This window comes from Hemicordylus capensis, chromosome 6, assembly GCF_027244095.1.
Source record: "Hemicordylus capensis ecotype Gifberg chromosome 6, rHemCap1.1.pri, whole genome shotgun sequence".
NCBI lineage: Eukaryota > Metazoa > Chordata > Lepidosauria > Squamata > Cordylidae > Hemicordylus > Hemicordylus capensis.
The window spans coordinates 122,480,170-122,503,516 of record NC_069662.1 but is presented as its reverse complement, the minus strand read 5'-3'; the positions used below and the strand labels follow the sequence as shown (position 1 = coordinate 122,503,516).

General features: G+C 44.2%; 1 protein-coding gene across 5 annotated transcripts in view; it reads left to right on the top strand.

Moving 5' to 3' along the window:
• The first annotated feature begins 3,131 nt into the window (after positions 1-3,131).
• Positions 3,132-23,347, top strand: part of HDAC9 (histone deacetylase 9) — a 670,023-nt gene continuing 649,807 nt past the window's right edge. For 3 of the 5 annotated variants that reach the window (XM_053261018.1, XM_053261001.1, XM_053261003.1), the window contains exon 1: positions 3,984-4,291. The gene's annotated coding sequence lies outside the window, so the exon portion shown is untranslated. Of the gene's footprint in view, positions 3,285-3,983; positions 4,292-18,250; positions 18,348-23,347 lie in introns of those variants that run through there. The other 2 variants (XM_053261002.1, XM_053261004.1) reach the window with 2 other exon arrangements.

Sequence of the window (23,347 nt, the reverse complement as noted above, 5' to 3'; positions counted from 1 at the left end):
TTGTGGCAATGAGCATTAATTATCCCCTTTGCTAAGCAGGGTTCACCTTGGTTTGCATTGGGATGGTGACTACATGTGAGCACTGTCTGCTATAAGAAATTCCCCTTAGGGGATGGGATCATAGTTCAGTGGAAGAGCATCTGCATGTTTGCATGCAGAAGGTCCCAGGTTCAATCCCTGATATCTCTCATTAGGGCTAGTTAAGACCCCTGCCGGATATCTTGGAGAGTTGCTGCCAGTCAATGTAGACAATCCTGAACTAGCTGGAACAATGATCTGAGTTGATATAAAGCAGTTTCCTAATGAGACTTTAGAAGATTGCAACCTTAGACACATAGCTTTGTTCGAATTTTTTTTAAAAATGAGAATTTGAATATTGCACAATGTGGTTTTAAAAAATAAAATAAAAATGCTGATACACAACATGAGGAAGGAAGGATTGTATTTTGTTATTTATTTTCATGAGCTCCAGTGGGATTACTTGTTTCTCTGATAAACAAAACATGGATGTCTTCAAGCCGCAAGGTCATGTTACATGTCATGTTCATTCTGTGTAACCTTTTACAAGCTTTTCCATATCAATGTGTTCCTCATAAAAGGTCATGCCAATTAACTGTTTTAACCCCTTTCTCCTGTTGCTATTATTTACATAACCTTCTTGAAATGTCAACACTAGTGTTGATTTATTTATTTCCAAAGTTTTCTTCCTGCCATAAACAAATCTAAATTTTATAAAACAAAATAATATTCATTGTTGCATTCTTCGTTAATCACAGGAAGAATCAGGAACAACGGGTCTTCTAATATGAGGTGGGATACAGAGACCACACCCATCAGTTTTGTCCATTGCTCAAGTGTGATTTAAGAGTACATTGTGGATGTAATCCATCCTTCTTGTGATGGCCAACCTGAGGCTGTGTAGCTGTAGTTGGATGGTGTAACTGAAGCTGGACTGCTATACACATCACCCTAGCCACAATGGCTAGTAGTCAGAGGAGTTGCAGTCCAACAGCAACAGAAGGATCTCAGTGCAGGTTCCCCAGCAGTGTTCCATTTGTTCACCATTAATGTCACAGACGATTGCATAGGAACAGAATGTATTGGTCTGGACCCATGCTCAGGCTTGCCAGGGCTCTGAACAATGAGTTCAGAGCCCATCACAAGTAGCAGCAGGAGCAACACCACATTGTGTACAGACAGCCAGGAGGGAGGATGAGGGACACTTCTGGGAATATAGTATTCTGTTCCAGGGTCTCTGCACGTGACAGGATTCCAGAAGCTCATCAGATGTTGGACAGCTCCAAGGTTCAGAATCAGGACCTTGGCCAGCACAGAACAGGAGAGCTGGACCTGGGTACTACAACACAGGTGAGAATGTTGCTCCAGCAACTTCTCACAGGAGGCTGCTGGTTCTTATAGCTACTGCCTAAGCAGGATGATATATCCCCATCTTCTCTAGAAAAGGCTGTGTTCCTAGAAAAGGGCCTTGCCTGATTTGTCAAGCTTTGATATAATCAATTTGTGTAGAAGGAGAGATATAAGCATAAACCAAAGTTATTCTGTACTGATAATAAATAGAAAACCAAGAGAGCAACAAGAAAGAAGAAATCTAATTGCTCAGGAGTTATAGAAGAAGACCAAGTGCAATAGTTTGTTCATAAAGATATTTAATATTCCAGCAATGGCTGAAGTGATGGTTATTGTTATGATTTAGAATATCCATAAATGGCTTTTCAACAAAAAAACCCCACATAGCTATTTACATAGCAAAAGCAATGTAACAGTAGTTGTAGTAGTAATTCTGCAATCAATACTATGTGTGCACATATCACACACATCCTGTCCACCTCCTGGAGTGAGATGGGGTGGGGGTGGGAGACCAGGCAAGGGTGGCTGCAGAGGGGGGCAAGTGCCCCATCAGAAATGGAGTTGCCCCAGAAGTGCACATTGCCCCTTCTGTACCCCCTTCCATCCCCCCCCCGGTGCTGCCACTGGCTGCACGACTGCGCATTCTTGTCCTTCATTGTTTGGTGAGCAGAACTAGTCAGTTGTATCATCTAAATCAGCCCGAATATAGAAGCTGTGACCTTCAGTATGTAGAGATTTCTAGTGTGTTTCTACACTACAAACGCATATTGGTTTTATAGCATTTTAGTGGTCATGGTTTCCCTCTAAACATCCTGGAGATCGTGGCTTGATGACAGTGCTGAGGGATGGACCAGATGAGATGGGGCTGTCATTTATTCATGCATCCCACGACCTCCTTTTATTACTAAGGATATTATTAAGAACCCCAGTCACTGCTGGTCTTGTAGTAGCAAGCATGACTTGTCCCATTAGCTAAGCAGGGTCCACCCTGGTTGCATATGAATGGGAGACTAGAAGTGTGAGAACTGTAAGATATTCCCCTTAGGGGATGGAGCCACTCTGGGAAGAGCGGAAGGTTCCAAGTTCCCTCCCTGGCATCTCCAAGATAGGGCTGAGAGAGATTCCTGCCTGCAACCTTGGAGAAGCCGCTGCCAGTCTGTGCAGACAATACGGAACCAGATGGAACAGGAGCATAGCAAAGCTGGTGGCGGCCCAAGTGTGGCGGCCACCGCAGCCCCCTGACCCCTTCCTCCACGTCTGACATCATACACGGGGGACATGGTCTCCATACCAAACTGGGCTGTGCAGCCCTGTTTGGAAGGGAGATTGGCCCACGCTGCATTGGCAAGGAGAGCCATTCTGGCCGCACTGCCAATGCAGTGCAGGCCGATCTCTCTCTTAAATAGGGCTGCATGGCCCTATTTGGGAGGGAGATCGATTGCCCCCTGCGTTGGCAGCGAGACCAGGAGCAGCGAGACCAGGAGCAGCTCTCCCTGTCTTTAAGGCAGGGAGAGTCACTCCGGCTGTGCCGCCAATGCAGCATGGGCCAATTTCGCCCCCACACGGGGCCCCGTTTGGGACCAAAACAATGCCCCCGTGTCTGATGCCACACTCGCAGCCCCTGGTTGGTAGTGGCCCAGGTTCTTTGAACCCGTTCGCCCAATGGTGGCTCCGCCCCGGATATGGACCAATGGTCTGACTCAGCATATGGCAGCTTCCTATGTTCCTATGGCATTATAAGTGATTGGGGAAGATAGGAACACACAATATGTGTGAAAAGAAGCTGTTGAACCACTATTAGAGCTAGTTTGCCAGTGAGAGTTTACTGGTTAGATAAAACTCACCCCATCTCTCCACAAGAATACAATTCTGAAGTTCCCTGAGGAAAGGGGATGACTATTAAACCAGAGTGTTAGGTGTGTGTTGTTAATACACTCTTTGGGTTGCCACCTCGGGGGAGGAAGGGTCTTTGGCTCGATTTTTGCAGCTGGCCAAAGCATGGAGTGAAACTTGTTTGCTAAATCTCACACAAGTATTATTATTATTATTCTAAATGAACACATCCAACCATGCATCTCAAAAGTGCGGTGTGTGAGTAGTAGTTAGACGGTTTAACCCAGAAGCTCAAATTCCCACTCTGCCGTCAAGTTTTTGCCTCTGTCACAAATATCAGCCTGAGGTAGCTCCCAAGGTGGTTGGGAGACTGGGAGGATAAAAAGCGCAGGCAGGGCCCTGTATGCCACTCTGAGTTCCTTGGGAGGAATTAAGGCAGGATAAAAATGTAAATATAGCTTTTTAGAGCGTCTTTTAAAAACACTCCTTAGTTTCCATTTAAAATTTGCACGGCGCTAGAGATGCAGAGAAGAAAAGGTCTGGGAGCGTTTCCTCCCAGTCCCCTCCACACCTGCCCCTGCGTAGCCTTCTCCCATCTGTTCTGCCTTCCCCATCCCCACCGCCAGCCTTTCCCCTCGCCCTCTCTTCCTCTCTCCTCCGGGCGGCGGCGGGGCGTGTTGGCTGATCCGGCGGCCTGCCTCCTCCCCCCCCCCCCCATTGATTGCTATTTTTAGTAAATCCTCCTCGAGTCTCCGCCACGGTGGGCTGCGAGCATAACGCTCAGCCCCTCGTTGTCGCCGCTGCTCTTGCTGCTGCTTCCGTGCTCCGTCCGTCCCACCCTCCCCATCGCCGCCTCCTTCTCGCCACGAGCTCGCTTTTCCGCCCTGCACAACGCTCGCTCTGCCGCCTGCTGCCTGTCTGGGCAATGCTCATGTAAAGCCCCAACCGCAGCAGCAGCAGCCGCCGCCGCTGAGGTAACTTTTCTCTCCTGCCTCCAGGTCCTTCGCTGTGCTCCTTCAGAAGATGGCAGTTTGGGGCAGCTCTGCAAGTCACAGACCCAGAGCGAAGAGATAAAGCGGGATCTGCAAAGGTCAGTGTCTCTCTGTGTGAGTGTGTGTTGTGTATCCGCGAGAGGAGACAGGCGCTTCCCCCTCCGCCACGACTTCCTGCTGCTGCTCGCACTTTGCACGCTGTGGCAGCAAAGCCACGTCCCCGAGAAGAAGCAGGGCTGCTGGAGAGAAAATGCCCATTGATTGGCTCGGGATTGCCCACTTCTCCGGTTTCTCTCACTTGAGGACCCAGGCTGCGTTGTTGTGCTTCGTTGTTAGCATGCATTTCTTTCCAAGGGGCTTGCATTACTCTTTGGCTCTTTGGCTGGGGGTATCGGAACTGCAACGCCTCCTCTCCTGGCACGCGGCCGCTCGTGTGTGTGTATGTGTGTTGGGGGTGTGTGTGTGTGTATTTGCATAGGATAATACTGGTGGAAAGGAGTTCACTTTTTTTTTTTTTAAAGTGGACAATTCTGCTCGGGGCAAGAAGGGGAAACACGCGCAGTTCTCCCTTCCCCCCACTCACCTACTTGGGGGTATCATCTAGCCACTATTTTAACAAGGCATCTAGGTTTATTCTTGGAAAGCTTCAGAGCTGACAAAAATCATTTCTGGGCCACTCTGGTAGGAGCGTACTAAATTATACACTTCTTAAGCTGAAACTGGTAATTAAAAGCTTCTCGGAGGTGTAACAGGAGGGAATGTAGAGTGGCTATCAAACAGGTGGAAGAGCTCTTGTCTCTGTGCCTAAGCTTGGGTAGCTTTTACAATCCCTGCATCTTGGAAGGACTGCATGCATGTAATGGCAAACGTCTCCTGTATTCTACCAAAGAAAACCACATGGTTCTCTGGTCGCCAGGACTCGACCCACAACTTTACCTTTACTTTTACAAGGATTCGAAGGGAGAATTGTTTGACCCATTCCTGCTTTTTCTCTTTTAAGGAGCAGGCTGTCCCAGTGCACACTCATTGAGTAGAACTTACTTCCAGTTAGGATACAGGTGCATTCAAATAACAAAGCTGAGGAAGTATTCCCTGTTGATGCTGATGGATTCCTTGGATTGGTCTCTTTCAGGACTTAGTTACCGGAAGCTGCATATTTCCAGTGTTGTGCTTAAAAAGTGTATGTATTTTCACAAACCAAACTTCTGGGATGAATAACTGAATCACGTTGCTACAGAAACATCTGCAGTTTTGTTTTTTTAAGGAAAAAGAAGACCGTAGAATGGCTAGAAACGACTCTTTAGAATAGAAGCAGTTTTTTTGATATTCAACAAATTGGATAAATATACTTAAAATCCATATGTATGGTTCTATAAATAAATGAAGCTACAGGATGTGTATTGCAATTTACAGTTAGGGTTGCAGTCCTGTTCTGTGACTTGCGAATAAGCCCATATTGAACGTACTCAGATTTATTTCTGAGTAAAAATGCATAGGATTGCAGGGCTGTGCGTATGACTTCTTTGTGGGGGGAGGGGGGAGTACTTGCCCCTGAAATGCATTCTGGTGGAGCAAGCCTGAAGTCTTACATGAATTCAGACCTTGACGAGTTCTCACACTTTAATGTAGTATTATGAACGACAAGATATGAAAAAGGGTGGGAAATTTATAGCGAAAATTTTAAAACTGATTAAAAGTAAGAAAAGAACTTAACAGGAATATGACAATCTTTGACATTTGAAAAGGTTGCTGTGCTCTTATTTCAGTGATCTGTCATCAACACCATGAAATCTTGGAAGGAAAGAAGCCCAATATATTATGTATTTTTGGATACATAAATACATAATACATTATGTATTAGGTGCATGAATGTTTCATTGCCAGTTACATGACTGGAGGGAGTTTTACTAAATGCCCTGTACTTTAAATATTTTTGATGAATACTATGAGAAATTAGAAAGGGCTAATGTACATCACAGCATTTTCCTAACGACTGCTGAGGGTCTTGCTTCTTTTTGAAGATCATCCTTGATCCGTTTGAAATACATTCCTTAGATTTATTTTTCTGTTTTTGTTTGGAACATGTGTGCTAAGTCCCCAGCGTGGTCTAGTTTACAGAAAATTAGATTTGGAATTGGAGACTTAGTGTCCTAGGTCTGTCCTTTGCCATAGTATTATTGTGTGGGCAAGTCAACACTCCTTTTTATAAGAAGTGAATAATATAATCTGCTCCTAAATGTGTGTTCTTGGAAAGAAGATCCATTAAGTTCAGAGGAAGAGTTCAAGAAAACATGTTTAGGATTACAGCAGCTATCATTGCTTACCTCACATGTGAAAGTAAGCACAAAAAAGATGGTAGAGTAAAAATCAAAAGAAAAATGAAATCTAGCACTAGTAATCCACAGTTTTTCTTCAGAGAAGTCTCCATATTCATTATTCCAAGATGGACACAAACCAGAACCAATAATACAATGGCTAGAGTATTGGGTTTGAATGTGGGAAACTGATTCAAATCCCCAAGGAAATGCAGGATGCAAGCTCAGAGGGATACAGATAATCTATAAGCTTCTGTTTTTCTGTTGTCTCTTCTATACTCTCCCACAAATAAGCTTCTGGTTTTGATGAACTTTCTTGAAAAAAGAAGTCTCAAAATTTATTAGTGTTTCTGCATATCCAATATTTTTATTCCCACCAGTTTTCTGGACTTTTCTGAGGCTAATTTTATAACAGTGAGCTTAACTTCTAAGACCTGGTACCAAAGTTTCATTTTAGGATTAGGTTTTTAAATACTCGTAACATTTGAGCGCTAGAGACAACAGACCAGTTTCAAATTTCTGAAAGGTTTAAGATTGCTAGTGTGAATAGTTTCCATATATGAAAAAGTGGGAGAGTCATATGTTAAAGTAATGGTATAAATTAACTCAATGCTTTAAGTTGACATAGCATAAGACATAATGTCCCTTTGCTCTCAATGGGTTGGTAAAAAATTTCCATACTGAAACATTTTGACAGAAAAATGAAATCTAAATCTATACTTGACTAGTGGAAAAACTTAGACCTAGCAGAAGAACACTGTGAGAAAAGAGAAGTTCTATTTGTGCAATATTTTGTTTAAGCTCTATTCAAGGCCTTTTCATGAGCCACTATGTGCTGCAACTTCTATGTTCCTTGTGCACTACGTTTCTTGTACATAAGCACAACCCACAACACATTGTGGCACTGCATTGTGAGAAGTCTTCCTCTAGCACTTGCAGAAATGTCCGAACAATACTGATACATTTTCCCATCAGCTCATGGGTCTTTAGTTCCAAGCCATTGTCTCCCTCCCAAAATCTTGAAGACTTGATGTTACAGTGTGAGATGGAGTGGACTCTGGCAAGTCTTAATCATCCTTTATAGTTGGGATTAGGTTGGCTTTGTGTATTGGGCTTCAAAGTAGATACATGTCTCTGCATTTAACTCCTCATATATCTATTCAGCAAAGAGTACGCTGATGATAGGCTGCACCATCATATACAGGTAGCCCTCATTATTCACATGGGTTCTGTTCCTGCAGATAATGAAACCATGGATAACAAGACTTTAGCTCTATGGGAAGTTGGGTTCCGAACAGAAAAATGCCTAAAAAGTGGGGAGGAAGGAGAAATAAGGGTAGGAATGCCCAGTACCTTGTTCTCCAAGGCTGCAGGGCTCCAGAAATGCCAGTCAAATTAGCTGCATTTTTGCCCCCCCAATGTTTTTTTTAAAAAAGAGACTTAAAATGGCTCCGTGCTCTAAATTGGTGGCCAGAAGTGACACCGGAAGATTTCTTGCCACCCCACAACTGTGAATAGGTGAATTTTAGCTTATTTTCGCACTGCAGCTAAAGAAACCAGGGCTCTTATTCCTGTCTGCGGATACGTGAAACTACAGTTGCTGGAACTGCGGATGGAGAGGACCACCTGTGCTCTAGTTAGTGTCTCAGCTACGCTGGCTTCATGTTGGCTTGATGTAGTTGTAATCTGATCTGTGGCATTCCAGCAAAAGGAAGAGTAAAGTAGAGCTGAAAGAAGCCCTCAGCGGGGAAGCAGCTTGCCTAGGGAGCAAGAGGCTGTTAGTTCGAATCCTCGCCAGTGTGTTACCCAGACTGTGCCTAAAAAATATAAATTTGTAGTCACCTATATCGGGCAGCAGCGATATAGGAAGGTTCTGGAAGCGGATGCTCACTTCAGTGACAGTGGCAAAGGCATCATCTCATATTGCGTGGGAGAAAGGCAATGGTAAACCACTCCTGTATTCTGCCAATACAAAGGGAAGGAAGATGGCTTCCCTGGGAAAGACATGGCACCTCCAACAAACACACAGGCCTCTCTAGAGCAAGGATTGATGTTCTTTTTGGAAGCAAAACACCCTTTTGCAGGAAAGCACCTTTTTGCCAGGGTAAGAATAATCTACCAGGGATTCTCAACGTTGGGTCCCCAGATGTTATTGGACTTCAGCTCCCAGAATCCCCAAGCAAAGGCCACTGGGGCTGGGGATTATGGGAATTGAAGTCCAATAGCATCTGGGGACCCAACATTGAGAATCCCTGATCTAGACAAGTCACCATGGAAGCTCCAGCTATGACCAGATAGGGAAGAGTTGATAGCTGATCACAGAACAGGCAAGCTAGTTTGAGCTGAGCCAAGAGAAATAAGCCAAACTCACTTTTGCATGATTGGACAGCAATAACCAAGACAGAAACAAAAGAAAAACTTGGAAATCAAATTCATACTCCCCAGTCTACAGAATAGCTCACCCGGCCCAACAGTTGAATGTCACATCCAGTGTTCCCTCTAACAGGAATTCCCAGATGTTGACTACAACTCCCAGAATCCCAAGCTGCAAGGGCTTTTGACTGGGGATTATGGGAATTGTAGTCAACAACATCTGGGAATCCCTGTTAGAGGGAACACTGGTCACATCCTCCTTAAAGCACCTTTTCCTTGTTCAAGGACAGATTGTCACACAAGTGAACTGTGGATGTGCTCTTCCACTAGAAAGGGCTTACCTGTACAGGGGTTTATATTCCTTGTAGTTGGGTGGTGGAGTGGTAGTTATAGTTGGGTATCTATCCGTGGAGTCCTCCTGAGGGTTTGGGGGAGACATGTGTTAGCAAAATGCTCTTCTGTAAGGTCAGCAGACTGTGCAAAGTTCCTTTTCTCCATATTTCCCCTAACCAAAGTTCACCTTTATACTCGTTAAGTGTGTACAACATGAGGCTAGGGAGATTGCTCTCTCTCCTCATGCTGTGTTCCCTAGTACCTGAATGTCTCCCTGTCAGGTTTACATATGGGACTAGAATCATATTCAGTTTTTAATTTTTAATTTTTAAAAAATGTACCTGGTTACACTGTCGAAAGTGGGTCCGGAAGTACTGCTCTGGGATGTCACCCACCCTCTCTACTGCGTCGTTCATTGTTACTGTGCCATTCATCTGAAGAGGCAAATGCCATATGACGTTTGCCTTTTCAGATGAATGCTGTGGTAACCATGAGCAGTACAAGGTGAGTGATGCGCTGAGGTGGGATTTCCAGACCTGCTTTCAGGTATGGCTTTTTAAAAAGTCTGAATAGGACTTAGGTGTGCTGTGACTGGCTGAAGTACTGAATTCTGTACTCTGTCATGGCCAAGTGGGTGCTATGGATGAAGCAGGAGGTGGTGGAGGAGTTTTTAACCTTCCTCTCACTTTTTTCTTTTTTACTTGTGCCACTTCTGGAGTAACATCATAACATTATGCCATTGTTGGTGGAATGTCAATAGAGAGAGTATAGGGTTTTTCCTCACCTCCTTCCCCTGCCACGCACATAAGTCCACCCCATTTTGTTGCTTCCATCAAGTGAACTTACACTGGAGAAGCAGACAGCATTGTGTTTCACCAGTGCAGCAGAGAGGCAGGGGCATATCTTTATTCCGGTTAGTGTTTGTTTAAAAACCAAATAGGATTGTATGCTAAATGCCTTAGACCATGACCATGGTTTTCTGCTATGTAAGTAAGCCCAGGAGAGCTGTGGGCTTGTGCATTCCTCTGGGCTCTCCTCCTCCTATTCTTTCATATGTGAGAGGAAGAAAGTGAAACCTTTACCATTTTCAACTTCCACAAATTGAGGTATTGTGATTTACTTCTAGCCATAGTTAGGGAAAAACAAAACAGGATCAAGCCATCATTTCAGATCCTGGTTTGTTCCCTAACTATGGTTAGGATTTATTATGCACTGTTTGGGGCTTGTACCAAGATTTTCTGTTATGTCTGCCTAAATGTGACAGATCATATTGTTAATTTCCATGGAATACAGGGACTCCACAACATATGGACACCCATATGAACCAAGGTCTATAGTACATAAATCCTGGCATACAGACAGGGTAACAGCATGGCATAGCTCAGACTCAGCACAGCATAGCCTCGGGATAACAGCACCGGTGGCCAATAGAAGTTCATTTTAACTTCCCTCCTGCCCCAACTCTTTTTCTCTAGGGCCCCTGGTCCCCTCCTATCAGATTCCCCTTTACCAGTGATTTTTGAGCCGGTTCAGCTCTTCCCAACCCCCCTCGAGACGACGGCTCAAAGTCGAGCCAGCTCGCACTCCCCTACCCATTTCAAAGACAATGCACTTGACTAAGTTGCTTTTCAGTACAGTACGTCCCTTCCCTAGTGGCCAGCAGCTTGCTCTCCAAAAACAACAGTCAGGTGGTGCACACAGTCATGCCCCACCTCATGGCTGCCCAGACCCCCCAGTGGTTGCAGGGAGAGCTCCAAGCCTTCTCTCCAGCAGTGGGTTGCATTTTGGCTGCCCACTTTGCATGCCCTTTTCCTTTTCTGGCAGCTGCGTATGCTCCAGAGCGTTGAAATCGCTCTGTGAGTGCATCAGCAGCAGCACCCCCAGGCTAAATTCTTTCTGAAAGTTGCCTCTCTCCAGAGCAGCGGCCTGCGTTTGGGTTAGTGGCGCCTCCTCTGCCTTGTGTGTCCTTTTCCTATTCCTCCAGCTGCCACCTGCACGCGCGGGGTCCTCTGGCAGTAGCACGTGGAAAGGAAGTTCTCTCAACACACAAGGCAGAGGCGGTGGCCGTGGCAGCAACTGGAAAGCAGCCCACTGCACTGGTGGGAAAGGGTTTGGCTTAGGGCTCCCCACAAAATGCCCAGGTCCCCTTCGGAATCTCCAGAAGAGTCTCCATTTACCTACTGTGCTCTTTCCCCTCAAATTAAGCTGTCTTTCCTCCAACATCAGCATTCAAAGTAAGTTTTTTTTAAAAAAGTATTTCTTATTCAATTTCATAATTCTCCAGTTTTATTTATGTGCAACAGTATTGGGTTTTTAAAAAACTATTTTTAATTGCAAATGTATAGTATTTCAACTGCATTATGGTTTAAATCAGCTTCTGTGAGCTCACCTGGGAACCTAACCAGCATTTCTAACATTGTTTCTATGGGAAAATGCATTCCAAGTTAAAATGCTAACTCTTGACTTACAAACGAACTTCTGGAACAGAACCTGTTTGTAAGTTGGGGACTTCCTGTATTTTCTGTAATCCTGTGAAGGGCTGCCTGGTTGCACTGTAGTCTCAAGCTTAACTTTAGCTAAAGACTAGTCAGCTAAGATTATTGTGTGTAAATAATTCTAGCCAGATAGGTGAATAGCTGCAACAGTACCATAGAATTGTGATGAATTGCATGAATCATCTAGTTCCTTCCTTAAAATTCCTACAGCAGCTTATCTACAGAATCCCTATGGCATCTTTGACAGATGCCTTGTTTGGGATGTATCCATAGTACTGATTTGTCAGTGATGATTGCAAACTTTAATGAGATCTGATTCAGTTGTTAGGAGGAAAAAAATGGAGAATTTGCTGACTTCTGAGTGGGCACAGCCTCTAAATTTGTAAAAGTAGTATTGATTTGAAATGTTCAATATTTATTTCTACTTTTGTATGAACTTAAAAACTTAACAAAAGCACAATCCATATATCTTAACATTTTAAGATTTGTAGCTTGTTATAAATAAATGAAGTACAGTACATGCTGTTTTGTAGAAAGAGAATAATGGGTTTTGTTTGCTTTTGTATCTGCTACATATATTTTCCTGGTGACTTTTTTTTTAAACTTTAGGTGGATTGGAGTGATTAGCATGTTCTTTAATGATAGGTAACCGTCATTATAAATCTTCTTATAAAGTAGACATAGTTCTAATGCAAACATAAGCCATTAGACTCTTGAAATGAATATAGCTTTGATGTGTCCTATCTCAGTGAGTGAAATTAATTTGGAGGGCAAAAAATCATTTTTAAATGTATGTGGGATTTTCTTTTAAAATCATATTGTCAATTCATTCAGTATTCAGAATATGTGAAACAGCTGAGTTCCTAATCTGAACTTGAATTTAAGGTTAAGATTGTAATCTTTTGCATATTTATTTTGATATAAACGTCACTGAAATCAGTTGGCTTATTCTTGAGTAAATATGAAAATGATTGCACTGCAAGTGACGCTTTCTGAAGTGCTTTTGGAGATCATTGGTTGTTAGATTTTGGTGACAAGAATGAGTTTTTGCCCCCCTCCCCCCCAAAAAGATGTAAAAGATTAGTTTATATTGATCTGTGATATGTGGATGTTAACATATGAGAAACTGTGTTTGTACAAATCTATAGATCTTGAATGCCAATAGAATGAAAAGTACCACATTTTCATATCTACAAATCTGAAAAAATGTGTTATATAAATCCAAACAGAAATATTTCTACATGTTTTTTCCTGACCTGGAAAGGGGTATTTGTGGAATAAATTACACCTATGAAAAAGGGTACTGTATGAAAAGAAATTCAACATCCAGACTTGATGGCTATATGGAGAGATCTATTTTGAAAGGAGTTTAGTTCTGCATTTGCACCCTTGGTTGGTCCTATTGATACGGTACTGGCAGTTTGGAGGGTTAGGAAACTACTCCTAGGCCCTCTTCCCGTGAGTGATCAGTAGTGACCATTGCTTTCATGGGCAAATCTTCATGTACTTTCTGCCACTGTACACAAATACTTCCTGATCAGGGCTATTACCTTCATGAAACTTGAGTGTGTGATATGTTTTTACGATGGGAAGGACCATATTATCTTTCCCTAAAAACATATGAGGCATTGCATAACAGGAGTTTTATTTCATTGTTCCCAATTCTCAAAGCATTCTAAGTTTCCTCCATAAAGGTCTAATATGGGAAAGTTGCATAATGTATACATTCTGTTAAGTCTTGTTTCTTTCTTTTTTTTTAATTGGACGAAATCCTAATTATATGTTTTTTGACATCTATCATTAGGTCTCTAGGAGGCAAAGCTGTTAAATTCAAGCTTTGCTTTCAAAAGAGGTGGATTAGCCTGAGGCAAGAGTGTAAGATATTCAAGAAAGAGAGAAGGCATAAATCCCAGATGAAAAGTGAAGTTTGAAGCTAAGTGAATGTGGTTTGTGCAACATGCATTAATTGAGGAGGAAGCATATTAGGAATGGCATGCTATTTATTTGATTGAACTTTGAAAACAGTTGGTGGCACATTCATTCCAGAATATAAATCCTCTTAATATCCAGTTCTTCTTGGTAATATTTACCTGGTTCTGAGAGACTATTTAGTTATACTGTATTTATGTAAGTAAAATATTGTTTAACGATTCTTAGGTTACATAAACTATGATAACACATTATAATACAGGTAGACCTCATTAGGGATGTGCACAAACTGTCTGACGGATGGTTTGGTGGCGGGGGGCATACCTTTTAAGGGACCGGGAGGGTGCTCTTAACCCCCCGCTGCGCTTCCCTTGCTGGCTCTGTGCTCCAAATCACTTCTCAGGGTGGCAGCGTACCTTCTTGTCGCCTCAGTCAGAGTCCTACCGGAAGTGGCCGGTGCTCATGCGCATATGTGATGTGTGCATGCACACTGGCCACTTCTGGTCTGAAGCTGACCGGGGTGGCAAGAAGGTATGCTGCTGCCCTGCTCAGAGATTTTGGAAACAGCGCTGGCAGGGGAAACACAGTGTGTGTGGGTGGGGGTGGGGGTGGGGGTAAGAGTGCCCTCCTGGTCCCTTAAAGGTAACCTTCCCGTTGATTAACCATCCGAACCACTGGACCTCGAACTGGTTCAGACACATCCCTAGACCTCGTTACTCATGATGCATGAGAAGGACCATCAGAGGGGAAGGGAGAGAATTGCCAAGCAAATTCAGACATGATACCAGAGTGCAAAACATCCCCTTCTCCCACGGATACCTCCCTCATGAGAGTGTCAGGCCATGGGGGCTCTATATCGGGCCAGATTGCTCTGTGGAGGGAAGCTGTGGGGAAGGATACCCTGGAGACTGTTTTCCTTGTCTTGGGGACTGCCACCAATTAGCTGTCAGAGCATGCCCCCTACCAGCCCAGCTGCCCATGTTGACACGTGCACCCTTGCCAGCACCCTGGAATGGTCACCTCGCTGTGCAGTGGTGATCTGAGAATGAAGATTCCCCTCTTCCGTGATTCCCCATGCCTGCAGATCTGCATACAATGCAACGCCGGGCCTGGCCCTTGGATTCTGAATGGGTGTTAAGGTCTGTCCCAGTGTCTTCCCCCTTCCCCTCTGCACACGCATCCAGGCCATGGCACATGGGGCATCTAGATGTCCTCTGGGTGAGAGCAAGGCTTCAGATGGATAAGTGGGAGTTCGTAGAGAATATTTTCTACTTTTTACCATTGAGAGTTGGGGGGCTCTTTTGGTATGTTGGTGGGTGGGTTGGCCATCTCAACTCGTGAACTTGCAGTCGGTGGGTTGACTAGTGCCCCTACAGCTGCATTGGTCTCCCCAGTAGACTGGCTCTCGCCTGAGAAGGCTAGCCTGCTCGGCACCAAGCTGCAGGAGAGTGGATTTCAGTTGGGTTTTCATGGACTGCTTTGCTGAGGGTCACTCCTCACAACATTATCCAAGGTTATGGTGGGACATAGTCTGCAGCATCTCTCAGCACCCTTTGCCCTTCCTCATCTCAGCACCCTTTGCCCTCCCTCATCTCTATGCTACCCCCCCCTTAATTAAAGTGGAATAACAGTTCCACCTGGATCCCTGAGAATTCGTGTTTGTGTGGGATTATTGGGGTGCGGGGCTACTTGGCAGTGGGGTGGCGGCTGTGCCATCGCTGGCAGAAGAAACACTGCCATGGCATGGCAAGGCAGGGAATTTAAATGGGTTTAAATGTCCTTTCCATGCTGAGAGTGGGCAGAGTGCCCCCCAAATGCACGATTGTGTTCAGCATGCTCCCTTTGAGATTGCGGCCCATCGTGGCTGCCCTGCTGATGTGGTGACGCTTTGCTCACAGTCTGGCCATGTAACTTGCTGGGATCTGCTTCGGAGCCAAGCAGAAGAGAGGGGCTCCCCTCTCCTGCAACTGGAGTTTGTCAGGCTGCAGTTTGGCAAACATCTGTGGCACGATTTGGAGTTATGATTTGAAACCTTGAGCACGTTTGCCTCCAGTTTGGCATTACGTGTGAATGCGGCCACTATGTGTGGTTTGAACCAACTTGGCAGGTGGGGAGGTGGTGAGACAGGATGATGCTCCCCTCCCCTCCAAGGATTCCTTCTCCTACCTCCATTCCCACTAAGGGTGTGTGCCTGCCTGTCCTTGCTACCTGCCTCACAGACGCATTCGGGTAGCATCTGTTTTATAGGCATTATGTTTGTCGTTTCTCATACAAACCTTTCCAAGCAATCAGTTAAGGAATTTTTAATAAAGTTTATTTGTATATGAGCAGACATTTGGAGTATACTGAATATCTCCTGTGGAGGTGTTATCATAGATTTGAAAGAGATTTTGCTTTGTAATGTCCAATACCTGTGTTTCAGTGATGTGAACCCAGTCTGTGTGACCCCAGTTCATAGCTATATTCATAGCTAAATACAAAGTTTGTTATAGGATAAGTTCACTGCTCAGATTAACTAAAAGCCTCATCCGCTTTTAGGTTGACCAGAGAGATCATTAACGTAATCTTGCTATGTAAATTGCTGCCTCTCCAATTCACCAACCATGCCTTCATTTCTGTGCTACTGCTTCTTGATCTTACAAATTATCAGTGATCCCTAATTCTCCGTATAGACCACTTGGACTTACAAAACAAGATCAAAGGATGTAAAAGAAATGTAAGATATCTGCTAGCTGTGATTTCAAGATAATGGTGTATTTTTAAAATTGTGATTTCCTTTGAAAATATGCTGTAGTGGAAAAAGTATAAATTCCTCTGAAACAAATATTTTGCAATATTTGGGAGATAGGGAGGCAACATTGATTGCCTTTAATTTAGTCCTGCATATTTGAATTCTCTTATGGTATTAGTGAGCATCATGGAAACTCATAAGTGAAAGTGCATAATCTAGAAGAATCTATATATTTAATTTTCTTAGACATACTTGTTGCTAATCCCATGTGTGGCAGCTCTTGTGAGAGTTCACAAGTAGCTGTGGATAGGATAGAGATGGGGGAGAAAATAGGGATGCCGGCCGGCGGCTGCAGGAGGTGACGGCGGGCTGGCCCGGCCGGTGGGAGGAGGCAGGCAGGCGGGAGGAGATAGTGGGCCAGCTTGCCTGCCAGCTGGCCTGCCAACCAAAAACCATGGGATGGGGGGAAGCAGGCGGGGGAGAGTAGCAGGCCAGCCAGCCAGAAATAGGGAGGCCGGCCGGCTATTCAGTGTGTACCATGGCCATAACTACAGTAGTGCCTGGTGGTGCACATGCTACCAAGCTTTTGGTTATGTGCACCACCAATGCTGGTAGCTGTACTGCACTCCCTCCTCCTCTTTGCTTACACAGTGTCAACTGCAAAACCTACACAGAGACATTTTGTTTTTCTTTCTTTCATTCTGTCACTTTTCGCTTGCTAGAAAGAGGTTTTGACTTTTCTTTCAGCCTTTTTGTTTGGGGATGTATGCAGCAGCCCAATGGACTCCAGGGCCTAAGCCATCGATTAAGCCACTAATTGGGTTGATTCCCTCTTAGGTACTGTGTTCCCAGCTTTCTGAATCTGGGGGATGCCATTACCTATTATTTGTAAGGGTAACTTGGCCCCCATCTATTCCAGCCTGGTCTTCTCTCTCCCACATTGTTCCCGCTCCTTCTGGTGTACTGCAGGCAGCTGTTGGTTCCTCCCTGCTTAAGATTTTTATTTTTTTAAATTTATTTTTACATTTCTATACCGCCTTTCATTAAAAGAAAACCCCAAGGTGGTTTACAAAAATTAAAACATACAATAAAAGCAATAAAAACATCAAGCAATAAAAACATCAAGCTAAAAACATATAAAACAGGCATAAAAACAAGACAACAGATAACAGGTAACAGATAATGGTCTGGTGGTCTGGAAAGCCTATAACCTGTGCAAATAGGCCTGTAGGGCTAGGGGTGTGCATGAATTGAAAATGGTGGTTCAGTTAGAATTTGAACCGAACCACCTCTTCCCGAACCAGTTCGGTCCAACCAACTGACTGGTGGTGTGGTCTTTTTGGCTGAACAGGTTTGATGGTTTGAGGGGCTATACTTGTAAAGGAATCCAGTGAGGATTCCCCTGTACAAGCAAATGGATGGGGGAATCCTTTAAAGGGCAGCTGGGGGTGGGGCAGTGAGAAAGGTAGTTTAATGTTCTTACTGCCCAGTGGCAGCCGCCAGTGCTCTTGCTAGTCTTTAAAATTGGCTAACAGCGATGGTGTAGTGTAGGTTGGCAAATTCTGTGAACTTTCTCTTTTCCATTCCACTTGGTATCTGCTGCTACTTTCATTAATTTAGTTCCACATGGCTTTTAGTCTGTCCCCACACCAGGCAGCATGGACTGATAAACTAGACATAGAGGCTTGTCCTTGAGGGTTTCCTGTGGGTGCTGAAAGCAGGCGTAACAAAGTGGAATATTTCCTATACTTCTGTAATAACAGCTTCTTCGGAGTTGTCCATGTCCCAGGTACTGCTAGAGCAAAAGAAATATGTATGCATAAAAGAGAATGTGTAGATGAGCTTCTGTGTTTCTGATCCAGAGGTTCACGGGTGCACTGAAGAAGCTTTACCAGCCAAAGGACGCACACAGACCTGTTCTTCACTGAATCAAAAGAGGAATCCTCAGAACTCCTGCATTTGCCAGGGGTTTGCTGGAGTGAGTGTGTGGGCAAGGCTGAAAGGATTCATTTGTAGAATTGTAGATTATTTTGGTCTATTGTGCAAACAGAGTATTTTTGCCTTCTATGTTGCAGTTAAGTAAAATATTAATCAGCTATAGAAATAGCATTTGAGATACCACTAATTAAACTTCAAGCATGAGGCTTAGCAACCAAGTTGGTTTGAAGTCTAAATGCCCCAAACACTGTCATGTTTAAGTAATGCATCCTTTGCTTTCTGCCCGTACTGGGTTTGCTACACATTTTTTCCAAAGCCATCTAACAGTCAATTATATATGTACGTAGTAGAGTCCTTACTTTAGAGATTTATGTACAATGTATAGCACTCCGAGTGTGAAAGGAAAAAGAAAAGTGAGGCATTGTGCCTTGAAATGTTAATCCAAACTATTGAAATATGTTTGCTTTTAGCAAGGGCTTTAGATTAAATAACTCATGGCAAGGAAAAAAATCTGCCTAAACCTGCAACTCAACTATATAAAGTCAGATGAGGGACCAAATAGTATGTGTCAACGCAGAGTATCCAGCAAACATCTCTTTTGTTGTTGTAATAAAAGTAGGGCCAGAGGCACACTGGCTATTTGGATGTAGATTTGCTTTATTTATAATGGCTGAAAATGATCGTGCCATGCTAAATTTATTGGAGAAGATTTTATTACCAGTGTTTTGTCCGTGAGGGGTGTGTATATCTTTAAAAACCATTCTACTCATAAATGTAATTATAGGACAACTTGATTCATCTTGGCATTGCTTCTGCTTCCCATTAATATTTACACCGCAGATTTCAATGAAAGCACGGCAGCAAAACAACGAGACTGCCTCAGATCTGTAGCAGTGTCTGGACTGCTCAGCTGTAATATGTGAAATGTGCATTTGACTATTTGCAATTCTTTGCACTCTGACTTGTATAGAAATAGATGCTTTCATAGATGCTCTGTAATTGACTGCTAAAGGGGAAGGCTCCTGAAGTCCAGAGAGGATAAATGATTTATAATGCACAAACAAATGCAGTTGTGACGTTTGAAATAATATACAACAAAATGAATATCTGGAAGGCTAAGAAAGGCTGGCAAGTACAGTTCTTGCTAAACACCTGCTAAAGGGAGGGGTCTTCTAACCCCTAAGGTTAGAAGATGACAGTCCTACCTGATCCTTGTGCTGTGCTCAGTAAGATAGTTTTTGGTGTTCATCCTTGGCCACTCCACATTTGCGATCTGCAAACTTGCTTCAAGTAAAAAAATACTTTTTCTGCTCAAGGAAGAAAAACAGTGCCTCCAAAAAAGGTGCCAGATTTTATTTTCCCATGGTATTAGGGCCAAATATTAACATGCATTTTCTGACACAGAGAAGCCTTTTCACAGGGGGAAAAAAGGCCTGGTTCAAGTGTTGCTGTCAAAAGATGGTTTGGCCATCGGAGCTACCCCTCAAACCTGTGTGTTCTACTCTTTTCAATCGCATGCATTCAAATTCCTTCTCTTGCGTTCTGTGATAACTGTAGATAGCCCTGATGTCTGATTTGGACAAACTACTGCATGCCAGTTTGCCTCCAGACCAGACTAGGAAACCCATTTCAAACCATGGTTTCTTATTCTGGTTTGCTCATTTCAGTCAGTGTGGGCCCTGAGGCATGTGATGGTCACATCTGGATTTTGCCACAGTGGGTCTTAGTATCCTCCCAATACACACATGAGGGTGTGGTGTACTGGGTATTTGACCCCCTGCCCGAATTTATGTTAATTTCTGCCAGGACTTCCTGCCAGATGTGAGAGGCCTCAATTACGCACCCACTTGTGGGGCTGAGAAGACAGAGGCCTCACCGCTCCTGGGTACAGTCAAAGTTGGCTGCCTGGGACTTTGCCTGGCTGACAGGAAGAGCCAGGAAGCCCGGGAACCGGTGGACTGTGGCCGGGCTGGCCTCTTGGGGGTGACAAGGAGAAGGCAGGGCCTCAACAGCTGGTAAGACGGGTGACAGCTGAAGGAGGGAGGCAGCTAGATTAGAGAGGGCAGAGTCTGAAGAGGGTGATCAGGATTGCCCTAATTACAGGGCTTTATTTAGAGCTCAGATGGCCAGGGATGGGGAGGTCAGGAGAGATGGGACTGACTCTGCCCTAGAGCCTCCTGGCGCGGAGTGGACTGACCCCTCTTCCTTAACCACTGGGGGAGGACAGGGTGACAACCCCCTCCCCAGCACTTCTGAGGCCACTTCCTTAGGCTTTGGACAGGAGCAGAGGAAGGGAGGCAGTTGAAGACTGTGGCCACAAGCAAGTGCCTGACAATTTATATGCATAAAAATTCATTAAGCCGCTTGTGAACTAGGCCCAGTTTGTGAAGGAATCAGCCAGGCTCTTGGGAGCCCAGCAGGAGCACCAAATGACCTGAATGGGAGAATGCCTTAGGACCTGGAGGAAGTCCCCGCTGGACTAACTGGAGTGCAGCACACCTGGCTTGGGAAGAATGCGGGTGGGACCAGTGTTCCCTCTAACGGGGAATCTCAGATGTTGTTGGCTACAACTCCCAGAATCCCCAGCTGCAATGGCTTTTGCTTGGGGAATAGTTGTAGTCGACAACATCTGAGAATCCCTGTTAGAGGGAACACTGGGTGGGACACAAGGGGCATGCACTTTTCGGCTCCTAGTGGACAAGTTCTCGGTGCAACTGACCCAGGAGATGGAGTTTAGAGAAAGAAAGGAAAGAGGCTCTGGGCCACTACCTGTTGGCAGGCCAGAGGACTTAAGTAGAAACTCCTCAAGAGGTACATGATATGGCAGGATGGCATGGTGGTGATGGGAAATAGCCATTATACTAACGGGCCATGAACGTTCCCCTATTGCTGAGCAAGGATAGTGGGGCAGTACTGCATAGAACAGTGATTGTATTGTAATGAAGAGAAGTTGAGAGAAGAAACTGGCTATGCCTCATCCACACTGGTACCAACCCATTTGATGCTGAGCTCTTCACCTGGGGAGGCGATAACCCCGACGCAGCCCTTGATTGGAAATTGCACTTATATAGCATATACATATTGAGGCTGTTCTCACAAGCAGCCAAGCCTGGGCTTGGCTGCCTATGAGGACCACTAGGATCCACATGGATCCCAGCGCTGCTGTGGTGGCAAATACGGCTTTCAAGCCTGGCTTTTAGCTAGAGTTAATGGAGCGAGCACTCTTTTAATCCAGGCTCCAGGATCGTATGCCAGCATGGGTTGCTTGCAATCACATGACACAGAGATGGGCACCTAGAGCGCCCATCCCCTGGGGGAATCCCACAATGCATCGTGCACTTCAAGTGGTGCTTTGTGGGATTCTCCCAGCCTCTGGGATGCTGCACTGGTTGCCGTTGTGAACGTGTGTGCAGCGGTGCGGTGCCGCTGGAGCCAGTCTGGGATCGTTTGTGGGGAAGATAGGCTTAACCCTGCCTTTTGCCCACCAGCGCACCCACCCGATTGTGTGAAAGGCCCCATTATTTGAAATGTTTAAAGCAGCCTTTTTGACAAAAGGGTGAACTATGTGCTCTGTATAGCAGGGTTTACATACTTAATAATGCAGTGTTGAGAAATCAGCTGTCAAATGAAATATGAAAAGTTGGAAGGGGAAAGCAAAATGTTTTAAATGAAAACATTGGCAATGAAATTCTCCTTTTTGCTATTTCCTTTGTTTTGCAAATATTCTGTAATGAAAGTTTAAAATTTCATTATTAAATTATCAGTTGTGCAACTGTGTGAATTTGATAATATATATTGTAGTTCAAAATTACTTAGACCCCCCCCCAAATATATAAAAAACAAAATACTACTCTGATCAAAATGTAATCCTCAACTATATTCACACTGGTATATGTTTTTCCTGCTCTGATCAAACAGTTAGGATTGTAACTGTAGAAAAATGTAAATATTATTCATGTCCAGCACCAACAGTTTGAACTATTCAGTGCAGGCAGTGTAGGATTAGTTGAATAATATTTTATGTACGGAATTATTGGAAATATTTTTATGGCACTTCTCAGTTTAACAAAGTGGGAATGGAGTAGGAGGATGTGTGGAGTCTGTGTTTCCTGTCACTATGTCCCTTGCCTTTTCAAAAGTCAAAGAGACAGATGAGCAATCTCAGAAGGTGCTCAAACAGTGGCAAAGATTGTGGGGAGAGGGATTGGTGGGCCTTTGTGGGGAGGAGGAAAGATTTTCCAGCTCACCAAGGGGATAGGCCAGAGAAAAAGAAGTCCGTTCTTTGGGGGAGAAGACAAATTGCATGTCACAAAATTGGGAATGGTGGTGGATGTCACCAGGACATCCGTTTGTGCTCTGGTAAGTGCTTGTTTGATGATGTTCCTTCACCATCCTTATTGTCCCTTTGTGCTGTCTTCTGTGCTGCTCCTTTTGCCTGGGCAGCCTTGGCCATTTCTTCTGTCAAGCAAATTCTCCCTTCTCAAAATCCCTTTCTAACACAACATCTCATAGAACTGACATACATTTCAGCTGTTTCATGGTTTGGGGAGCTGGCTATGGTTAATCTTTTCCTATATTGCATCTTCCTATTGCTTTATCAAACCCTGTCCTCTCTAATAAGTATCCTCCTAACACTGGCAAAGGTTCTTGTCTCTTGCCTTTTCTGTAAAGTGCTCAGTATGTTGCCAGTGCTAAAAAAGCTTTAAATAGTTTCTAACACTTGGGTTCTAATCCACAAAAAGCTTATACTTTCATTAACCCTGAAGGTGCCACACAATTTTTTGTTGGTTTTCTGCAATGGACTAATGTGGCTACCCCTTAAGTAATAATATCATCCCAGATCCACTTCATAGAATTTCATCAAAGAGAATTACCCGGATTAATCAAAGTTACACACTCAAACATCAGAGGGTTATTCTTTTTGTCCCTACAAATTGGACTGTTTATATAGCAATAGCAATAGCACTTACATTTATATACCGCTCTATAGCTGAAGCTCTCTAAGCAGTTTACAATGATTAGCATATTGCCCCCAACATT